The sequence below is a fragment of the Stenella coeruleoalba genome (genome assembly GCF_951394435.1).
Source record: "Stenella coeruleoalba genome assembly, chromosome: 7".
NCBI lineage: Eukaryota > Metazoa > Chordata > Mammalia > Artiodactyla > Delphinidae > Stenella > Stenella coeruleoalba.
This window is the reverse complement of record NC_137153.1, coordinates 104,724,527-104,736,670: the sequence shown is the minus strand read 5'-3', so window position 1 is coordinate 104,736,670 and position 12,144 is coordinate 104,724,527. Positions and strand designations below refer to the sequence as shown.

Below are 12,144 nucleotides of genomic sequence, written 5' to 3'. Positions count from 1 at the left end.
TCCAAATCTTTTTTCCACTATGCCATTCTGCCTCCCCCAGCTCAGAGACATGGGAGCTGAGAATTCTCAAGAATGCCACCACATTATTACATGTTCTCTGGGAACTACATTGAGTAGTTTTACAACTGAATGTATATCGAATTTAATTAATCTCATAATCTGCATTACAGTCAAATTTGATTCACATTCAATTCAAGGTTAGTTGAATTCTTGGATGAGCAACCTAGGAATACGATACAAAGGGCTGACCACTATCCAGATTTAGAACATTTCAATCACTCCAAAAATATCCCTTGTGTCTCTCTCTGTAGGCTTAACTTTTCTGGACATTTCATATAAATTGAACATACAATAGGTGGTCTTTTATGTCCAGCTGTTTTCACATAGCATATTTTTTTTTTTTTATAGTTTGACACTTTATGAAGTTAAATATACAACTGCCATATGACCCTCCAGTTCCACTCCTGGGCACTTACCCTAGAGAAATAAAAATTTTAAGTTCATACAAAAACCTGTGACATGAATAGTTACGGCAGCTCTATACAGTGAATGGATAAACAAATTGCTGCACATTCATACAGTGAAATACTACTCAGCAATAAAAGGAATGAACTTCATACATGCATCAACTTGGATGAATCTCCAAGGCATTACGCCAAGTGAAAACAAGCCAGTCTCCAACGTTAAACACTGTGGGACTCCTTCGCTGGTGGCACTCGCACTAAGACAAAACTCTGCTGACAGATCAGTGGTGGCCGGGCTAGAGGAGGGGGTGTGACTGTGAAGGGAGAGCCCAAGGGAGATATTCTGGGGTGATGAAGCTCTTCCCTATCCTGACTGTGATGGTGGTTACACAGATCTGTCTCTATGTGTATCAACGTCATTGAACTGCACATTAATAAAGGTCAATTTTACTGCATGTTAGATTGAAAATGCAATAAAAACAACGATGTCATCACACACTCACTAGAATGGCTAAAATTTAAAAACCTGTTTGGAGTCAGGTATTTGGATAACGTCCTTCAACTTAGGTTTGTGTAATGTTTTTCTCATACTCAGACTGAGATTACAGGTTTGGGGGAAGAACGTCCAGAGGTGAAGTGCACATTTCATCACATCTTATCAGGGAGTACATCAGGTCAACATGATCTGTCACTAGTAATGTTAACCTTGATCACCTGGCCAAGGGACTGTTGGCTTTTCCTGGGGAGGGCTCGGAACCTCTACCCCAGCTGGCTGGCGGGCAACAGAAGAGGTCCCCAGGGGGCTTCCCTGGTGGCGCGGTAGTTGAGAGTTCGCCTGCTGATGCAGGGGACACGGGTTTGTGCCCCGGTCCGGGAAGATCCCACATGCCGCGGAGCGTCTGGGCCTGTGAGCCATGGCCGCTGAGGCTGCGCGTCCAGAGCCTGTTGCTCTGACACAGCCAGAAAGCGGACAGACCAGAGCCAGTCAGGCCTCATCTCAGAGAATACTCCTGCGAAGCTCAGAAGTGGGGGCCCTTGCTGACACCTGCTCTGCTCACCCCTGCGCCCAGCTTCTGCTTTTGGGGGGGGGTTGAGGTTCCTGGCAAATCAAGGGCCTGCTGCCCCCCACTCTCCATCCTGCTCCGGGCAGCCAGAGCCGCTCCACAATCTAAATCACATCACCTCTCTCTCAGAATGACATCCTCCAACAGGTTCCCATGGCTCTTAGGATGAAATCCAAAGATGTGCAAGCCCTGCCTGGTCCGCTGCTGCCCCCCTCACGCCCTCCCTCACGCCTCCCCGACTCCAGCCACAGTGCTCTCCCTCCTGCTGCTGGAACACACAAGCCTCTCTCCCAGCTCAGGGCCTCTGCACTTGCTGCTCCCCAGCCTGCAGCTCTTTCATTTCCCGCAGATCTCCTCATGGCTAACTCATCCTGCAAATCTCAGCTCCAGCGGCCCCTCTGCAGAGAGCTTTCTCTTTTCCCACTTCTCCTAGGTGCCCCTCCTTCCTTCTAGTTATTCCCTTCATAGTCATTGGTCCACTCTGAAGTCACCTAGTTTATCTGGCTGTTGATCCTCCATCTCCCCTGTGAACTATGAGCTCCAGGAGAGCCACAGCCTTGTCTGCCTTGGTCACCACTTGTTCCCTGGGGGCTGAACACAGGGCCCAGCACACAGTAAGTTGCTAAATTAAAATATGTTCAGTGAATTAATCAATCCTGCCTTCGGCATGCCTGGAACCAATCAGAGGTTCAATCAGGAATATAGTATACTTGCAGCATAATGTTTCTGAAGTTATCTACTTGGTGGTATATATATCAATGGTGTGCTCCTTTTTATTGCTGAATAATATTCCATTATATAGATACATCACATTTTGTTTACTCATTCACCAGTTTATAGACATTTCCATTGTTTCCATGTCTGGGCTGTTATTAACAATGCTATTATGGGGCTTCCCTGGTGGCGCAGTGGTTAAGAATCCGCCTGCCAATACAGGGGACACGGGTTCAAGCCCTGGCCTGGGAAGATCCCACATGCCGCAGAGCAACTAAGCCCGTGCACCACAACTACTGAGCCTGAGCTCTAGAGCCCGCAAGCCACAACTACTGAGCCCACGTGCCACAACTACTGAAGCCTGCGCACCTAGAGTCCATGCTCCGCAACAAGAGAAGCCACGGCAATGAGAAGCCCGTGCACCGCAATGAAGAGTAGCCCCAGCTCACCGCAACTAGAGAAAGCCTATGCACAGCAACGAAGACCCAATGCAGTCAAAAGTAAATAAATAAAATAAATAAATTTATTAAAAAAATAATGCTATTATGAATGTTCACATGCAAGTCTGTGTGACAGACGTTTATATTTCTTTTGGGTATTTGACCCAGAGTAGAATTGCTGGGTTGTCAGAGTAGAATCGCTGGGTCACACAGTAAGCTTATGTATAACTTCAGAAACTGCCATACTGGTTTACAAAGTGACTCTGCACCACTCGACATTACCAGCAATATAGGGAGATTTCCATTTTTCCACATCCTCACTGACATCTATTATTGTCTGTCTTTTTGATTACAGACATTGTAGTGGATATATAGTGGTATCTCATTATGATTTCCATTTATGTTTCCCTAATGACTAACAATGTTAAGCATATTTTCCTGTGCTTATTGGCCACTTGTTTATTTTATTTGATAAAACGTCTATTCAAATATTTTGCCCATTTTAATTGGATTGTTTGTCATCTTATTATTGAGTTCCATAAGTTCTTTATATATTCTGGAAAAAAGTCCTTTATCAGATATCAGATTGCAAATATTTTCCCCAAGTCCATAACTTGCATTTTCATTTTCATAATCTTTTCTTGCTGTAAAAATATTTTAATTTTCATGAAGTCTAATTTATTAATTTTATTTTATTTTATGGATCATGCTTTTGATGTCATATCTATGAACTTTTTACTCAATCCAAGGTCATGAAAATTTCTTCCTAGGTTTTCTTCTAGAACTTTTATAGTTTTAGCTCTTATATTTGTCTATCTATTTCAAGTTGTTTCTTGTGTGTGATATAAGAAAAGAGTTGAAATTTGTCATTTAGTGGTTAAAGTTATATACGTTTTTTTTCCCTCTTTTCTTGAGTCAGCTTAGTTTCATTGTGTTAGTCCTTTCAAGAATACAATTACATCGTTTCTTTGTTTTCATTTTCCTTATGTTTTGCTTTTATTTTCTTCTACACTTTTTCTTTTTCTAATTTTTTAAATTCATTGCTGTCTCATTTATTGTTTTCAGTTTTACTGAGGTATAATTAACAAAAACTGTATATATTTAAGGTATACAACTTGATGTTGTAATAGATGTATATACATCGTGAAATAATCACCACGATCATGCTAATTAACATATCCATCACCATACCTAATTACCACTTTCTTTCCTTTCCTTCCTTCCTTCCCTCCCTCCCTCCCTCCTTTCTTTCTTTTTTTTGGGAACAATTAATAACCACCCTCTAAGCAAATACAACATTGTATTGTTAACCATAGTTATCATGGTATACATTAGATCCACAGAACTTATTTGTAACTGAAAGTTTATATCTTCTGACCAACATCTCTCTTTCTCCCAACCCCTAGTCCCTGGGCAACCACCATTCTATTCTCTGCTTCTATTTTGACCATTTTAAATTCCATGTATAAGTGAGATCATGCAGTGTTTGTCTTTCTGTATCTGGCTCATTTCACTGTGCATGATGTCCTCTAGGGTCTTCCATGTTGTCATAAATGGCAGGAGTTCCTTCTATTGCATTTATTTATAATCTTCTTTTCTTAATGATGACTATAAAATTTCCCCTAATCACTGCTTTAGCCATATCACACAAGATTGAATAATGCATGTTACCATTGCGGTTTAGTTCTCAGTGTCCTGGTTTCCATTATGCTTTCTTAATTGATAATTAATTTTAGTTTCCTAAATGTATAAGAAGGACTTTGATTACCTTTTTGTTACTGATTTCTATTTTGCTTGCAGTGTGGTCACATAATATGATATCAGGTCTTTGGACTTGCTTAGAACTCTTGTGTGCACTAGTTTATGAAACATTCTTTAAGGACATGTCATATGCTTATTTATTCTTTTTATTTTCTTTGCTTGCCAGTTTCTGAGAGAAGTAAATTAAAATCTCCCACTATAATTATGAATGTATCATACTGTCATTATTATGTTAATTATTACTTTCTATATTTTAAAGTTCTGATGTTAAGGACATACATGTTCAAGAGTGTTATTCTGGGGGATTATCACTTTATTATTAACTAATGCACTTTTTAATCCCTAAAAAGCCTTTTTGCCTTAAAGCTCTTTCTGTGTAAAACTAATTTCCTTATTCCAGCTTTCTTTTGGCTCTATGTGCCTGTGTATCTCATTCTATCTTTTTATTACTGACATTTCTCTATTTTTTTGTATTTTACTTGAATTTCTTATATACAACATGTAGCTGTCATTTTTAAAAATCCAATCTGAGAATTTCTGTCCTTAATCGGGTAAAATAAATATTGTCACGTAAATGGTGATTACTGACTTTCTGAGTTCACGTCTGTTATTCTACTATGTGTTCTGTATGTAATATGTGTTTCCTTTGTTTTTCTTTTCTTGCTTCCTGCCTTCATTTGGGTTGATGAAATTTTGTTTATTCTCTTATTTCCTCTAATAGTTTTGAAGGTACGTGTGTGAAGGTACATATTCACTATATGTATACATAAACACTATCTATATGGCATTTCTATTTTTTGGCATTTACTTTTAAAATTTAAAATGCATATATAACAACAGTCTAAGGTTTATCAATGTCTTTAAACTGCCACTAAATGATTCAAAGAGCCTAGAATATTTCATCTTGTTCATACTATTACCCCAATCTTTCATGCTATTGTTTTGGAATAGTTTGTTTTCACCTTATTTCTAATTACCTCAATTAAGTTAATATTGTTTCTGTTTCTTTTTATTTAGATTTACTTACATATCAAGTAACTTCTTTATTCATTATTATTTTTTGCCATCTCTAATTCCTTCTCTATACAACTTGCAACTTTCTGAAATACAACCTTTAGCAACACTTGTTTGTGATGATTTGTAAGTCTTCAGTCTTTGCTGAAAATATATTCAATTTATTATCGATCTTGAGTAACTTTGAGGTCTTACAGAATCATTGTCTTAAAATTACTATCCTTTGGCATGTCGAATATATTATTTCATTCTAGTCTCTACTGTTGCTGCTAAGTCTACTGAACATCTAGTTTCTGTTTTTGAGATTAGTTTTTTCGTTTGTTTGCTTTGTAAGACTTCTACTGTGCCTATGGTTTTTAAGTGTATGTTTATTTCAGCTTTTCCTCTTTAGGACTCACTGTATTTAACTTACATCTTATACCTCGCTCTGATTCTGAAAAATTTAGAGCTATTATCTCTTTACTTTTCACTTTTTTTCTTGCCATGGATTATCCGTCTTCTTTTTCTGGGATTTCTATTCGTTCATTCATCCTTTCAGCAAATATTTCTAGAGTACCTTCTATGTGCCACATATTATTTTAGGCTGTTAATAATATATTCCTAATATAAAATACTGAAACTTGTAATTTTCTGATCAATAACTCTTAACCTCTTTTTTCTTTACTTACATCTGCTTATATCTGTGCTTCCATCTAGGTAACTTGGCCTTTTTTATCTTCCAGGTCTTTACTTCTTTCACTATGACTAATCTGTTTAACCCAGACATTGACTTTTTTAAAAATTTAAGATTATATAATTTTTTTTGTTTTATAATATCTATTTTTTAATTCTAATTATTCATTTTTGATAAGTTCTTGTTCTATTTTAATTTGCTTCCTTCTATGTTCTCTTTAATCATTTAAAATGTGTTTATTTGATAGCCTCTTTCTTATGTTCTGTAATTTCAGTGTCTTGGGGTATTAATTTTATGCTTTGTTGTTTCTGTTGATCTCCCATGTGGTAGATCATTTCCTCAAGTAATTTGTATTTTTGGATTATGTGTTTATTTTTCGTGGTGGTCTTTCCCCCACACTCTATCCCCTCTGTCAATGAGAGACACATGTCCTCTGGGTCCTGGAAGTGTCTTCACAGTGTGGTTTCTTTTATTTGTTTCTGCCAAAACCATGGGGTTTATGGTCTTAGAGTGTTTTTTGCATTATTTCCCTCCTTGTGATCCCTACTCCATGTGAATAACGTATATTCTGACCCAAAATCCATGCATGGCACATGCTAGATTTTTCAATTTCTCAATGTAGATGCATTTTTTTCCTCCATATGCACAGGCAGAAGATGAGTTCTCTTGCTACTTTATTGGACTTGTAGGAAGATTTTTGTCCCCTTATTACATGGATTCTACAATCTTTCAGAGCCCTGGCTTTATTTACAGCACATAAAGTTCCCAGTTTCCTGTAGTCATAACTCCATACTTCCTGTTTCTACAGAGAGTTCAATTCCTATCTTGTCTGTTACCTTTTTAAGCCACCATTGCATTAACTTGAAAGCATATGCATTTGGCTTAGCTCTACCTCTTAATTCTTATACTTCAGAATTTACTTCTTTTGATCTTAGTTATTGATTAGCATATTACTGCTGTTGTTATAATTAATGCAGCATCTCTATGTGTGCAGAGTAACTGTGGGTCTCTGAAGGCTGAGCCCATGATATTGCAAGAGGTGGGAAGTCAGGCCAGAAGGGAAAAACAAAAACACACTAAAATTTTAGCACTCTCCTCACAGAGCCAGGTCTCCTGGCTCTTGGCTCAGTGTTGGTAATTCCACCATAGAATGAATGAATACCCACATGCCTTACTTACTTTATACTTCCTTCCCCGACAATTTACATTTACTGATGCTTTACATTTCTGCCTTTGTCACCACATTCCTTCCAATTATTTTTTTCAAATGAATGTTTCTTAAGCCGATGCTTTATAAAATTGCAGTGCATAATATTTCATCTTTAAAGCAGTGGTCACAGCTCTGCAGGGTGCTGTGTAATAATGTAATAGTCAGTAATATATACAGTACAATAAGAAATCCCCCAGCTCAGTTCCGGGATGGCATTTGAAAATCTAGGAGAATAAATTTCCAGAAGGCATAGACTATTTGATATGTAATCTTACAAAAAGAGAACGACACTGTCCAATGTAGTAGCCATTATTTGAACATTTAAAGCTACTAAGACTGAGAAACTCATTTTAAAATGGTAATTTTAATTAATTTAAATAAGTTAACAATGGATGTTCAATTCAATTACTGAAAATGTTCAATAATGTTTCAAAGACAAAGTATATTAAAAAGAATGCAAAATATTTGACATACTATTTTAGATATAGTGAGTTAATAATATGTGTTATTAAAATAATTTTGTTTACTCATTACTTATTTTGCTTGTTTCTTTTTGCTTTTTTTTAATGTGGATACTAGAAAATGTAAAATGATATATGTAGTATGCATTATACTTGTAATGGACAGAGTTGATGTAGAACACAGGCCACTTAGAGTTATTTTTATCTATCTAAGTATCATCTATCTATCTATCCAACTATCAATCCATCTATTTCCTTGGGCACTCAAAGTTTAATACCAGGACTTGTAAAATCCTTGAACAAATCATACAATTTTTAATTGATTTTATATTCCCAGTGTCTAACAATTATAATTGTTCATAATTGTCATCTTTTGAGCAGTTGCTATATTTTAGCCACTTTGCTTTACTATTTTCCTTAATTCTATGTATTCAAGTAGCATTGAACCTTTAAGATAGCCCACTGATACAGGAAACTTTAGTATATCTCAATTTTACATACAAGAAAATTAAGGCACATATGGAAACGCTTCAGTCATCATTTTTCTTGCCAGTGATAGAGCTCAGGTCTCCAACTCTGAATGATAATTTTCACCCAGGTGACAGATGCTCTTTAACACAGGTGTGGTCATCTGGGCTCTGCATGGGCATTTATGGGACGGGAGTTTATAATAACACACAGGGGCAGAAGTGAGAACAAGGAACAATGGGTCATCTGGACAAGTGTTTTCAATCAATAAGTGCCAATTGGGCTTCCCTGGTGGCGCAGTGGTTGAGAGTCCACCTGCCGATGCAGGGGACGCGGGTTCGTGCCCCGGTCCGGGAAGATCCCACATGCTGCAGAGCGGCTGGGCCCGTGAGCCATGGCCGCTGAGCCTGTGCGTCCTGAGCCTGTGCTCCGCAACGGGAGAGGCCACAACAGTGAGAGGCCCGCGTACCGCAAAAAAATAAAAATAAAAAAATAAGTGCCAATAAGTTAAACACTCAATATTGTTTTCTTTTTACTTTAAATCTTACATTTAGTGTTTGTGGCGACCTAGCTTGTGTCTAGAGAAGATGCTGGTCTTTCTAATAGATTGCTGCATCTTGGGGTTTGCTGTGATCAAGGAAAACAAAACAAAACAAAACAAAACAGCGACTTCCCTGGTGGTCCAGTGGTAAAGAATCCGCCTTCCAATGCTGGGGACGTGGGTTCAATCCCTGGTCGGGGAACTAAGATCCCACATGCCGCAGGGCAACTAAGCCCTTGCGCCACAACTACTGGGCCCATGCACCTCAACAAGGGAGCCCGCGTGCTGCAAACTACATAGTCCATGCGCTCTGGAGCCCACGTGCCACAACTAGAGAGAGAAAACCTGCACACCACAACGAAAGATCCCACATGCCTTAACAAAAGATCCCACATGCCGCAACTAAGACCCGACACAGCCCCCAAAAAAGAAGTTAATATGTTCCTGATACATAATACATGCTAAAAATCTATGCTAAGTGCTGAGCATGCGTTATTTCATCTCATCTTGACCTAAGACTTGTGGTATTATTATCATCAGCTCCCTTTTATACACAAGAATATCGAAGCCCAGAGAAGTTCAGCAACATATTGAAGACTGTATTATTCCAGGTAGAAGCAGAGTATTAATCTAGTTTCATCTCCTTCCAGAACAGAAATTTTTCTGCTCTCTGATATAGTGAAGATGTACCAGATGCTCTCAAAATTCTGGGTGCAATGCATCTGAAACTTGTTTAACAGAGCGTACCCCAATGTTGAGTTAATAAATTGCATCTCCTAGAGGGGGATGCTGCTGATAAGTTGAGGTTCACCCTGTATTAATTTCCTACTAATGCTGTTATAAATTATTACAAACTTGGTAGCTTAAAACAACACACATTTAGTCTTTTACAGTTCTAGGATTCAGAAGTCTGAAATCAGTTTCACTGGGTCAAAACCAAGGTGACAGCATGGTTTTGCCACCTTGGGAAGTTCTCTGGGGAGAATCCATTTCCTTGGTTACTCCAACCTGTAAAGCTGCATTTCTGGGTTCATGACCCATTCCTCCAGCTTCAAAGCCAGCAGCATAGCATCTTTACATCTCTATTTCATCATCACATCACTTTCTCCTCTTCTGTCTCTGAGGTCAAATCTCCTTCTGCCTCCTTCTTATAGAAGCACTGTGATTACCTTTAGAGCACACCTGGCTAATGTGGGATACTCTCTCCATCTCAAGATCCTGAACCACATGGATCAAATCCCTGTTACCATATGAAGTAACGTTCGTAGGTTTTGGGGGATAGGACATGGACATCTGGGGGAGCTGTTATCTAGCCTACTACATACACCTAAAAATAGTACCTATCTGTGCAAGCCCATGATTTCCAAAATAGTCATAAAAGTGAGCATAGAAGGATCTTTTAGACAAGGCTGGATTCTAAGTAGCTGTGCAGAAGTCCATCTATTACATGTCCAAAATATTGCTAAACATCTATGTAAAGTGAAGTTTCACAGGAGAACCAGAGATGTTGACAGCATTAAATCTGAATCTTATTGTTTCCTGTCAACTCTTAAAATATATATCCAAAGATGTTTCCATTTTGGCTGTCTTCATCATAAAACGTAAAAGTGTGCTACATCAGAGTGCACATGACATAAACCAATTAAAAAGAGAATGGATGAGACTAAAACCAATTAAAAAGTGTATGGATGATTTCATGTGACTATTTCATCTGCTTGGATATAGTCAGTGTAACTTTTGTTCTGGTGAGCAGCTTTTTAAGAAAAAAAACTATGAACCTATATAATGTGAAATTTCTTTAGTAGAGGAGCTTCTGTACTTGTAACAGTAAACTTGTAGTAAGACGCTTACTGAAAAGATGTAGACTGATTTATAACACTTAAGATCTTGTCAGGCAAATAAGACATTATGCTAATTCAATCTTGCTTAAAGCATCTTGCTTCCATATAGGACTTCTACATGTTTCATGGTACAGTTATGCTATACCCAAATGATCCTCATAAATAACTTTGGTACAGGTAGAACAAATATTAGCCCAGTTTTGAAAAAAAAAAAAAAAAGGCTACTGAGAGACAGAAAAATTCAGGTTAGTTTTCACCCAAGGTTTCTAGGCTAGTTACACCCAGAGCGAGAACAGAACACAGATCTTGCAGGTTCTAGTTCCTAGTTCTGTATGTGCTTTTTTACACTTTCCTCCTACTTAAGCCATACTGATGTAACTTAATTTATCACATTTATCATTTTATCAAATTTTTATCAGAAAATTTATCATTTTCTCTAGTGTAATTTAAACATTCTGTTTACTTGTCTTAAAGGAATGGGAAGTTCTATTATCAAGGAGAAACAGAGACTCACAGAATTCAATGTATTCAACACAGATATTCACTTGGTCTTTTAATCAATAATATCTTCATATGTTCAGGGGATTCAACTCATTTAAGTCTTGGCTCAAATAGAACCTTCTCAGGAAATCTTATTCAATTTCTTTTCCATCAAACTTATAGTACTATACGCTATGTGGTTTTTGTGTGTGTGCATAAATAGGTTATATATGTATATATACATATACAGATACGTATAATTTATCTGTTGTCTGTGCCCCTATGCTAGAATGTAATCTCCATGAAGGCAGTGGTTTTTGTATCTTTAGTTTAATAATTTATTCCACTGTCTAAAATTGAACTTGATCCATAATAGGTACTCAATATAAATTTGTTTAAAAAATGAATTAACAAATTCAATTTCTTCTACAGATTCAATGCAATCCCTATCAAATTACCAATGGCATTTTTCACTGAACTAGAACAAAAAATCTTCAAATTTGTATGGAGACACAAAAGACCTCAAAAAGCCAAAACGTTCTTGAGAAAGAAAAATGGAGCTAGAGCAATCAGGCACCCAGACTTCAGGCTATGGTACAAAGCTACAGCCATCAAAACAGTATGGTACTGTCACAAAAACAGAAATATAGATCACTGCAACAGGACAGAAAACCCAGAAATATACCCACTCACCTATGGTCAATTAATCTATGACAAAGGAGGCAAGACTATACAATGGAGAAAAGACAGTCTCTTCAGTAGTGGTGCTGGGAAAACTGGACAGCTACATGTAAAAAACTGAAATTAGAACATTCTTTTACATACACAAAAATACGCTCAAAATGGATTAAAGACCTAAAATTAAGACCAGATACTATAAAACTCTTAGAGCAAAGCATAGGCAGGACACTCTTTGACATAAATCGCAGCAATACCTTATTCAATCCACCTCTTACAGTAATGGAAACTTTTAAAAAATAAACAAATTGGGAGGGACCTAATTAAACTCAAAA

General features: G+C 37.4%; 1 protein-coding gene across 2 annotated transcripts in view; it reads right to left on the bottom strand.

Annotated features, from left to right (window-relative positions):
* Positions 1 to 12,144, bottom strand: part of PAPPA (pappalysin 1) — a gene marked incomplete at its 5' end in the record, with an annotated part of 543,378 nt that overhangs the window by 502,750 nt on the left and 28,484 nt on the right. The gene's annotated exons all lie outside the window — the stretch shown is intronic.